Consider the following 9,341-nt stretch of genomic DNA (forward strand, 5'->3'; position numbering starts at 1 on the left):
GTGCAAGTCTCAGAGAGACTTTTGGGATATCACAAGGACCCCGCCCCCAACAGCAATCAGGGGAGAGGAGGCATGTTTTCCTCTGGTAAAAATCATAAGCAGGCTATATATGCACTAATAACGTTAAGTGGATTGGGGATCCTTCAGAACCTACAACCTAGAAAAGCATCCTTGCTCTATTTACATTACTGGGCTTTTGTGAAGAGGAAATATAATTAGCTAATACATACCCAATACTATATGTCTTCATCCTTCATCCCTGAGCAAGAAGCGGTTTCTAACTGGAAAGTCTTATGTGCCTATGAGAAGGGAAAACAATAATTTAATGGTCTACATGATTTACTGCATGAAAATTTGAGTCAAATTGTAAGCTTAAAAAAATTACAGTCAGGTGCAGAACCCTATTATTACCCTGAGTTATTGCCCTAGAGCTTCAAATTGTATTTTCTAAAAATCTATGAGGTATGAGGGATATTTTCAGGGCCAACTTTAATTGTCTATACATTTTTAAACGTATGTATTATACATAGCTTAGCTTTACCCATTGTTTTGAAAATTAGTCATTTATATATTCCCAAAATGTGCATGCATTCCAGGCTTAGCTTAGCCTCTTGAGCTTGGTGAACTTCTGAATATGTCATTTTCAATAGAGACTTCTTTTAAATAAATGTAAGCTTTCCTATTATGAAGGTAATGTCAATTGCCCAAAAATGACAAGAGAAAACCAACTCAATGCATCTATTAAAAGCAAAGTAAGGAAATACATGATTTCAAAGTCATTTCAAGTAGCTATTAACTGCAATTCTAAAATTAAGTCAATTTACACAGTCTAACACATTTTCATCTCTTAAAAGAGTTATATAAAGAAAGCAACTTTTTGTAGAATGTCATGCTTTGGACAATCATTTAAATTAATGTTCCATAAATGACAATTCATCTTAGTTAGCAGATTAGTTCACATAATTAGTTTACATACACATGACTGGGACAATAAAATTCTCTTAGTTATATAATTGTTCATAATTAGAATATTAAGTTATTGCCCTAGTGTTTCAATTTCCAACCAAATTGACTTAATAATTATATGGTGTTTACTTAGCTTATGTTTTTTTTTTTTTTGCTAAATTTAGGTATCTACTTGAAAAGCTCAAATATAATTTGTTTAATAGGGGAAGAAGATAAAACATTTAGGTTAATGTCAGAGTAGTTAAATATGCCAATCTTGGAGACAGATGCAAAGGATTTGACTCCTTTCTGATAGCAACTGAAAACCGAAAAAAGAAAAATAATATTATATATATATATATATATATATATATATATATATATATATATAATCTTAAAAGCCTTATCCATGCAGAACACAGACATAGTAGAGTTTTGTTTGAATCTGACTTTAAAATCTACGGTAATTCTCTATCATTTGTCTCTGACAGTCATATCACCAGGGAAGAATTAATCTATCAGGATTACTGTCTCTTCCTCTTCTTTCTCTCCTCTGTCTGCTGCGATTATTCTTTCTCCTTCTCTCCTCTACTTTTCCCCTTCCTTTTTGTTCTCTTTTTCCTTTCCTTTCCTAATGTCAAAAAGGCTTACTTAATTAAACCACAACGACTACACCTGACATCCTAGAATTTCATAATTAAGGCTTTACCTTCATAGAAATGGCTGTCATCGCCACGGCAGAAAATAATGGGTTTTGGAATATATGGTAGTTAGGTCTAATCTAGAATTTTTCTAGCATCACACAAGAAAAGTCAAATAAGCAAGAATTAGTTACATTTCAACCTTATTCCACAAATAAAAATACTGCAATTAGGGAGATGTCATTTTCAAGTTTATTATTTCAAGGTCTATGTTAAGGCTCTACGTGAAGGCTTTAAAAAACAGATAGCTACTGTGGGTTCAATTATGCCCCAATGTACATTTCTACCTTGAAGTCCTAACCTGTAGTCCCTGATATTGTGACTTTATCTGAAGAGAGTATCCTTACAGAGGTAACCAAATTAAATGAAGCCATTAGACTGGGCCCTAATCTAATGTAACTAGTCATATTAAAAGGGGAAATTTGGAGGCAGACACCATGCACACAGTAAGACTCCATGTGAACCTCAGGGAGATGCATGTAAAAGCTGAAGAACACCAGAGATTTCCAGAAAGCCACCAGAAGCTAGGGTAGAGGAGTGGAACGCCTTCTCCTCCAAGTCCACAGAAGGAGCAAACCCTGCCAACTCCTGGATTTTGGAATTCTAGCCTCCAAAACGGTAAGACAATAAATTTCTGCTGTTTAAGCCACTCAGTTGGTGGTACTTTTGTTACAGCAGCAATATTGTTCAGGGCCGGGAAGGTATTTTCCACATCTCTTCCTTTGTGTCCTTGCTGGTAGGCATAGAGATGAAAATGTGCGATTACAAAGCTGATGATGTTGGATGCTTCCGAGTGCAGGAAGGGTCTACTCTAAGAGAATTCACCTATCAGAGCCTTCCTCTCAGCGTGAACGCCAGTATCCTTTCCTATCAGTGGTCCAGGATGTCCTTCAGGAGGCACTCAGGGATTAGTTAGCATAGTTGCCGCATTGCACATGGCAGCTGATGGACATTTTGTAATAGTAATTAATATTGCTCTCAAATTTGCATTATGTAATTTGAGATGTAATATATGTGAAACTTGACAGCAATCCTTACATTAGCAATGTAATGGACAGTGAATACAAGGAATGTGAACAGTTTTATTTATAACTGTGTTAAATATGACACTTATATTTTCAAAAAAATATAAATTGCAACTTTAATTAATTTTAGTTAGAATGTTTATTATTTGTATTTTATTTTAGTTTGAATAAACTAGAATAAAAACAACCAAACTTGTGAAAGCTATTTTAACTTTTTTATATTTTATATTTATTTTGTGTGATAATATATTGAAATGTATTCATTTTGAATACAATAGAATTGGTTAATCTTTTATATAATGTCTCTTAATAGAGAATAACTCAAGGAAAAATAATGATTATAATAATATAATTACTGATACTGCTGAAATGGAGGCAAGATAAATAAATTTCATGGAATAAATACATAATAATTTATGCATTTTTATTTTATCAGTCGTCCTTCCATCAAGATAACACCTAGATAGCTCCAATTAATAATTACGTTGCGTTGTCTACTATTTTTTACCAATTATATGAAAAACACTAACACATATTTTTGAGTTTCTTAATGTAGAAGTGTACTTGTCAAGGTAGGCAATTAGGACACGGTTTACATAACAGTGGGTAGGCTTAACTTATAACTTACATGTGGTGAAGAGGCTGCATTGTGCCTCTCCTTCAGTGCCCTCAAGTGTTTGGAGAAGACTGCTCCCTTCTAAACTTAGACCTGAAAGGTCATTTTTTATTTGCACCTGTTTTAGTAGTGGCTGTAACATAACTTGCCTTTCTCTGTATGTATGTGTGTGTGTGCGTGTATGAAAAAATAGGATTACAGTTATAATACAAATAAATAATACAATAATAGTTAAGTAATAATACAAGAAAAAACTGTTTCGTATACTCACAACTGTAACCAACTTTTACCCAACCACATAGATAGATAGATATAGATAGATATATAGATATATAGATATATAGATATATAGATATGTAGATATGTAGATATATAGATATACACTAGTGGCCCAGTGCACGAAATTTGTGCATGGGGGGTGCCCCTCAGCTCGGCCTGCACCTTCTCCAATCTAGGACCCCTCGGGGGATGTCCGACTGCCAGTTTAGGCCGGATCCAGCCTAAACCGGCAGTCAAACCAGCAGTCAGACATCTCTCTCGCAATCTAGGACTGCTGGCTCCTAACTGCTTGCCTGCCTGCCTGCCTGATTGTCACTAACCGCTCTGCTTGCCGGCCTGATTACCCCCAACTGCCACCCCCGCCAGGCAGGTCGCCCCAAACTGCCTCCTCTGCCGGCTTTATCACCCACCCCCAACTGACCCCTGCCAGCCTGCTCGCCCACAACTGCCCCCCCCTGCTGGCCTGATCACCCCCAACTGCCCCCCCTGCCAGCTTGATTGCCCCCAACTGCCCTCCCCGCCGGCCTGCTTGCCCCCAACAGCCCCCTGCGCTGGCCCACTCACCCCCAACTTCCCACCCCCGCGGACCTGCTCGCCCCCAACTGCCCTCATCCTGCCAGCCTGCTCGCCCCTAACCGCCTCTGCCCTCGGCCCCACCACCATGGCTTTGTAGGGAAGGTCTCCCAATCTAATTAGCATATTACTCTTTATATTACTCTTTTATTAGTGTATATATATATATATATATATATATGCCCTATTCTTATTTTAATTACAAATAAACCAAATGTAGAACACCAAAGTCACTGTATATAAACAAATAGCTACTTTTTTTCATGTCATACAAATTCATACTTGCCACTTAAGAATGCTACAAAATATTAACCGGAGTTTCTCAAAATAAAATACAATTACACTTTCAAAAACTGGAAATTCTGTAAGATATTACACAAGTATATCATACCGTTGGGCTGAATTGTGGCCTGCCAGAATTTACATGTTGAAGCCCTAACCCCAGCACCTTGGAAGGTGCCTGTATTTGGAGACACATTGGAGGAAAGCCTTTAAAGAGGTCATGTGGGTGGGACCCCATCCAATCTAACTGGTCCTTATAAAAGAGATTAGGACTCACAAGAGAGACACCGAGGATGTGTACACACTGGGTGGACACTGAGAAGGTACCATCTTCAAGTCAAGGAGGGAGGCCTCAGAAGGGACCAACCCGGCTGACACCCTGATCTTGGATTTCCATCCTCCAGAACTGTCAATATATTTTCTGTCATTTAAGCCACGAAACTGTGATGTGCTGTTATGTCAGCCCTAGCAAACTCATCTACACACCTAACAAAGTTCAGGAAAAACTTCTCTATGCATTCTTAAATGTTCCAGATTACCTTTTCAAATCATTTCACATAAACTACTAATTTTAAGGCAACATTTTAAAATGTTGCATGAAATTAAATATACAATGCCCCAAATATACAACTTCACATATTGTAGCAACTGCTTAATTACTTCAGAACTGATGAATTTCCCAATTCTTTAAAACCAGATTTTGAAATATAAATCATATTTATTGTTAAAATATCTCAATTTGGAACAATTGTTGTGGGAAATGAGATTCAAAACAAAGTCTTTCAACCAAAAAGAAAGTTTGTTTGATACAACTCTCCCTCTCTCCCACACTCCATTATCTTCCTTCTAAAATCTGGACTTTTTCTATTAGGCAAGACTTTTTTTTTTTTTACATTGTGGTAAAATGCATATAATCTAAAATTTACCATCTTAACATGGGCAAGATTTAAAGTGTTATTTTTAAATTTCTTTAATGACCCTAGCTTCAGGCCAAGCCTGTATCACTTCATTGGCCTACAGTTTGTTCTTAACCACTAAAGTTAAATTTATCATGTTTGAACTTAAAAATCTGTGAGAAAAATAATGTGTTTTTTCTTTGTTTTTTTATATATTTTAATAATTTCAGAGAGGAGGGAGAAAGAGAGGGCGAGAGATAGAAATATCAATGAGGAAAGAGAATCATTGATCAGCTGCCTTCTGCATGCCCCATACTGGGGATCAAACCCGCAACCCAGGCATATGCCCTGACCGGGAATTGAACTGTGTCCTCTTGGTTCAGAGGTCTACACTCAACCACTGAGCCATGCCGGCTGGGCAACAATGCTGTTTTAAAAGCAATTTATTTCTTGTTCTTTTTTAGTATCATACAGGTATATTTACCATCTTACCATGGGTTTATTCATTCTCCGTCCTATAGCTTAACTCACATGCAGTTCCCTCACACATCAAAGTTAAAAGTTTTTGCTTGATTGTTTTTTTGTTTATATTTTTTATGCCAGTGCACCTAAGGACCCCCACCATCCCTTTAAAACTTGTCTGGTAACCAGCAGAGGAGGCCTCGGGACCCTCAGGAAAGTTGAGATGTCCTGCCATTCAGCAAGGGGTAGGGAAATAACTTATTGTCATGAGTTGGCAAACTTTAAAAGGTCATTTGGAAAGGAGCATCGATGTTCATTTTTGGAAGACTTTATCTTATTAGGCAAAACATTTAGGATCTATAAAGAAGTTACAGTATTTGTCCCCCAAATAAAATATTGGTGCTCTATAAGAGAGTCACAGAGTTGTCCAGGGAGCAAATCATTAGAGATCTCTTTAATCTGTGGGATTTTTAATTTGTTTTTGTTTTCTTTTGGGAGGATGACCATGGTACAGTACAACTATAAACTGCACTAAGGATGGAGAGAAGCTAAGAGAAAGTTTTAAAGTCCAGGTGAGAGTTACTCAAGTTCTGGATAAAGTCACAGCAAAGAGTTCAGAAAGGAGAGATTAGAAAGCAGAGGTGCTTCAGAATGTACAACTAAAAAGACCTGGTGAATGAATGAAGAAGCAACTTGGAATAGGAGAAAGAACACCAGACTTTGCAGCCTGGAAGAGCTGGGGAGATACCAAGTTTTGTTGGTTACAGCGCAGCCTCTTTTCCTCTTGAGCTTTACTTTGTCATGTGAATTGCAACCCGATTAGAAGTCTTTGAACCAACAGGTTTCCACCATGGAAATATAAAACCCACAAATGCAGGAATATTCAAACAACAGATAATTTAACCCTCATCCAAGTGATACCTTGCACACCCGCATACCATACTGAAAAGTGTTCATGAAAACTATCAGGACCTTAACATTTAAAAATAATTGTGCCTCCCTCTTGAGGGGTCTGGCTCCTGGTTAAAAAGCAATGTGTGATTTCTCAGGTCTGACCATAGCCAATTACCAAGGCTGTACCCAGCAGGCCTCCAGGGAAAGCTGCCCTCCCCACACCAGACTCGGGGCACAGCCAGTGCCTAGCAGCCTCTGAAGAGAGATGCAGCCAAGAACTCGGGCCCCCTCACTGGCCATGCTCCTATGCTTATCTGCACTCTTAGCCCCAGCTCCTACATTCTAGGATCCTTTATCTGAGGCCTTCAGCCAAGGTCTTCTTCAGGCGCCTCTGCCAAGGCCTTCTTATGTGGCCAAGGAGAAAAACCTTGAAGACAGTGTCCCCGACTCTCAGCATCCAGTACTTTTCCATTCCTAGCCCTCCCCCCGCCACCAGGGGTCCATCGAGATGCCAGAGGCTTTTGTTGGGGGGTCCCCTCAATGGTGAGACAACCCCAGTATCTCTGATCTTGGAGCAGTGCTTCATTTCATGGGGACAAATGGAACATGAGAAGATGGCATTTTCCCCAGTTTTAGCCTCTTGCTTACACCGTCTCAGTAGATGATTGAAGACTTAACTCTTCTATTTTTTGGCCTGTTACTTTAATCGGCTACTCTGACATCTGGCAGCTCAGCTCTCTCTTTCCCAGCTCACTTGAGCTCCTGATATGTCTGTTGATGCATCTGGGTTATCACATATCCTAAGCAATAAAATGAGGCCAACTCTGAAATCCCCTGCCCTTGAGTTGGGTGATCTTCCCAACAAAGAAGCAAGAATGGACACTGAGCAAGAGAGTCAGATGAGCAAACCTGACTATGTAGTCTATGAAATTGACTTTCTAATGTGGTTTTATTACTCATTTTTCAATACTATGGGTCAAACACATGTGTTATTCAAATAAAGTTACCGAAACCTATTCCTTATAGTCAATCTTACTCTGCCAGGCATTCATATGAATATATCAGAATGTTTTTCAAGTAAAAGACAACTCAACACAAAGTGACTGATGTAATAAAGAAAATCTACCAGCTGCTCTAAATGACAGACCAGGAAGTGGGGCAGGCTTTAGGCATGGTTTGATTAAAATGTAATGACTTTATCTCAGTCTTGCTGGGATTCTCCCACCCCTTTCTTTCTCTATGTGACCTTCTTACCTGCAAGCAGGCTTTACTAATAAAATAAAATGACTTCCAGAGTTGTAGACTTCATATCAGTGGGTCATCCCATCCAAAGCAAAAGAAGGACTTGGCTTTCCCAGAGTTCCCTCTCTCTGGTTATACTAGCTGTGCTCACATGCCAACTCCTGAACTAACCATGGCAGCTTGAGGAGAACATTGTCCCAGCTGGCTTGGTTTAGGTCCTGTGCTCTATTCCTAGAGGTAGTGGATGCAATTATTATCGTCCCTAAAACCACACAAAACTCCAAATAAAATCATGGTTTGTTGAGAAGAGGTGATTGTGTACCGGGGAGGCAACTACAAATGTCAAATAAATTGTGCAAAAAAAAGTCGACTATACTTTTTGTATTTGGTTCAGAAATTAACATACAAACCACAAATTTTCTTACAACTCCTAGTTTGCTTAATGAATACAAATGCATTTTGCACAACCACTATTTGGGGGTCATATTTAACATATTTTATTGGTTTTTTTACAGAGAGGAAGGGAGGAGGATAGAGAGTTAGAAACATCGATGAGAGCAACATCGATTAGCTGCTGCCTGCACACTCCCTACTGGGGATGTGCCCGCAACCAAGGTACATGCCCTTGACCGGAATCAAACCTGGGACCCTTCAGTCCGCAGGCCGACGCTCTATCCACTGAGCCAAACTGGTGACGGCTGGGGGTCATATTTAAAGTAATGTACATCAAAATACTTTTTAAGGAAAATGTCTTTGCCATTAACAAATATAAAATACGTCATTATTATAATAACTTTCTGGGGAAAAAATATATATATATATATAAAGTAGAACTGGATAAATTAACCTGAGAAAGATTACAGCAACTTCAAAAGGATCTTAGTTGTCCCCTTTCATGCCCAGCTGCCATGGCTCAGTGGTTGAGTGTCGACCTATGAACCAGGAGGTAAAAGTTCGATTCCAGATCAGGGGACAGGCCCAGGTTGTTGGCTCCCTCCCCAGTGGAGGGCATGCAGGAAGTAGCTAATCAATGATTCTCTCTCATCATTGATGTTTCTATCTCTCTCTCTCCCTTCCTCTCTCTGAAATCAATAAAAATATATTTAAAATAAATAAGTAAATAAAAATAAAATCACCCAATGGCTTCCAGTCTCACCTGGAGTAAAACCCAAAAGCCTACAATAACCATGTGGTCCTACCTGATCAGGCCCCGTCCTATCTCTCTGACTCATCTGAGAGTCTTTCTCTCACGACTTCGATCCACACAGCTCCCCTGGCTGTTTTTGAACTTCCTTTTTCAGAGTACTCACACGTGCTGTAGTCATCTGCTTGGAAGCCCGTGGTTCCTTCACTCCTTTTATTCTCTGCTCGATTGTCTCCTTGCCAGTGACACTTTATAAAGCAACAACAATTTCCCTCCCTGACA

This window comes from Myotis lucifugus, unplaced genomic scaffold (assembly GCF_000147115.1).
Source record: "Myotis lucifugus unplaced genomic scaffold, Myoluc2.0 scaffold_112, whole genome shotgun sequence".
Classification (NCBI taxonomy): Eukaryota; Metazoa; Chordata; class Mammalia; order Chiroptera; family Vespertilionidae; genus Myotis; species Myotis lucifugus.